Here is a 2500-nt window from a genome sequence, read left to right as displayed (position 1 = left end):
TGAGCGGAGCAAAATGTCAGCCATCTCAGCACCCTGGAACCCCCCGGGTGGCACAGGGCTGGATGGGGCTTTCGTATAGCAGGGACGGTGCTGCCTCTCGCTTCGCTCGCTGTCCGCCGCTCGCCGCTCCCTCGCGCAGCCAAAAATGGCCAGTTTTGTCCCGTTTTTGGGCCGTTTTGGCCAGTTTTTGGCCTGTTCTTGCGTCGCGCGGTGACCGTCGTGAGCGGAGCAAAATGTCAGCCATCTCAGCACCCTGGAACCCCCCGGGTGGCACAGGGCTGGATGGGGCTTTCGTATAGCAGGGACGGTGCTGCCTCTCGCTTCGCTCGCTGTCCGCCGCTCGCCGCTCGCTCGCGCAGCCAAAAATGGCCAGTTTTGGCCCGTTTTTGGGCCGTTTTGGCCAGTTTTTGGCCTGTTCTTGCGTCGCGCGGTGACCGTCGTGAGCGGAGCAAAATGTCAGCCATCTCAGCACCCTGGAACCCCCCGGGTGGCACAGGGCTGGATGGGGCTTTCGTATAGCAGGGACGGTGCTGCCTCTCGCTTCGCTCGCTGTTCGCCGCTCGCCGCTCGCTCGCGCAGCCAAAAATGGCCAGTTTTGGCCCGTTTTGGCCAGTTTTTGGCCTGTTTTTGCGTTGCGCGGTGACCATCTTGAGCGGAGCAAAATGTCAGCCATCTCAGCACCCTGGAACCCCCCGGGTGGCACAGGGCTGGATGGGGCTTTCGTATAGCAGGGACGGTGATGCCTCTCGCTTCGCTCGCTGTCCGCCGCTCGCTGCTCGCTCGCGCAGCCAAAAATGGCCAGTTTTGGCCCGTTTTTGGGCCGTTTTGGCCTGTTTTTGGGCTGTTCTTGCGTCGCGCGGTGACCGTCGTGAGCGGAGCAAAATGTCAGCCATCTCAGCACCCTGGAACCCCCCGGGTGGCACAGGGCTGGATGGGGCTTTCGTATAGCAGGGACGGTGCTGCCTCTCGCTTCGCTCGCTGTCCGCCGCTCGCCGCTCGCTCGCGCAGCCAAAAATGGCCAGTTTTGTCCCGTTTTTGGGCCGTTTTGGCCTGTTTTTGGGCTGTTCTTGCGTCGCGCGGTGACCGTCGTGAGCGGAGCAAAATGTCAGCCATCTCAGCACCCTGGAACCCCCCGGGTGGCACAGGGCTGGATGGGGCTTTCGTATAGCAGGGACGGTGCTGCCTCTCGCTTCGCTCGCTGTCCGCCGCTCGCCGCTCGCTCGCGCAGCCAAAAATGGCCAGTTTTGGCCCGTTTTTGGGCCGTTTTGGCCAGTTTTTGGCCTGTTCTTGCGTCGCGCGGTGACCGTCGTGAGCGGAGCAAAATGTCAGCCATCTCAGCACCCTGGAACCCCCCGGGTGGCACAGGGCTGGATGGGGCTTTCGTATAGCAGGGACGGTGCTGCCTCTCGCTTCGCTCGCTGTTCGCCGCTCGCCGCTCGCTCGCGCAGCCAAAAATGGCCAGTTTTGGCCCGTTTTGGCCAGTTTTTGGCCTGTTTTTGCGTTGCGCGGTGACCATCTTGAGCGGAGCAAAATGTCAGCCATCTCAGCACCCTGGAACCCCCCGGGTGGCACAGGGCTGGATGGGGCTTTCGTATAGCAGGGACGGTGATGCCTCTCGCTTCGCTCGCTGTCCGCCGCTCGCTGCTCGCTCACGCAGCCAAAAATGGCCAGTTTTGGCCCGTTTTTGGGCCGTTTTGGCCTGTTTTTGGCCTGTTCTTGCGTCGCGCGGTGACCGTCGTGAGCGGAGCAAAATGTCAGCCATCTCAGCACCCTGGAACCCCCCGGGTGGCACAGGGCTGGATGGGGCTTTCGTATAGCAGGGACGGTGCTGCCTCTCGCTTAGCTCGCTGTCCGCCGCTCGCCGCTCGCTCGCGCAGCCAAAAATGGCCAGTTTTGTCCCGTTTTTGGGCCGTTTTGGCCTGTTTTTGGGCTGTTCTTGCGTCGCGCGGTGACCGTCGTGAGCGGAGCAAAATGTCAGCCATCTCAGCACCCTGGAACCCCCCGGGTGGCACAGGGCTGGATGGGGCTTTCGTATAGCAGGGATGGTGCTGCCTCTCGCTTCGCTCGTTGTCCGCCGCTCGCCGCTCGCTAGCGCAGCCAAAAATGGCCAGTTTTGGCCCGTTTTTGGGCCGTTTTGGCCAGTTTTTGGCCTGTTCTTGCGTCGCGCGGTGACCGTCGTGAGCGGAGCAAAATGTCAGCCATCTCAGCACCCTGGAACCCCCCGGGTGGCACAGGGCTGGATGGGGCTTTCGTATAGCAGGGACGGTGCTGCCTCTCGCTTCGCTCGCTGTCCGCCGCTCGCCGCTCGCTCGCGCAGCCAAAAATGGCCAGTTTTGGCCCGTTTTGGCCAGTTTTTGGCCTGTTTTTGCGTTGCGCGGTGACCATCTTGAGCGGAGCAAAATGTCAGCCATCTCAGCACCCTGGAACCCCCCGGGTGGCACAGGGCTGGATGGGGCTTTCGTATAGCAGGGACGGTGATGCCTCTCGCTTCGCTCGCTGT

This window comes from Musa acuminata, unplaced genomic scaffold (genome assembly GCF_036884655.1).
Source record: "Musa acuminata AAA Group cultivar baxijiao unplaced genomic scaffold, Cavendish_Baxijiao_AAA HiC_scaffold_182, whole genome shotgun sequence".
In the NCBI taxonomy this organism is placed as follows: Eukaryota; Viridiplantae; Streptophyta; class Magnoliopsida; order Zingiberales; family Musaceae; genus Musa; species Musa acuminata.
Note: the sequence above shows the minus strand (reverse complement) of the source record.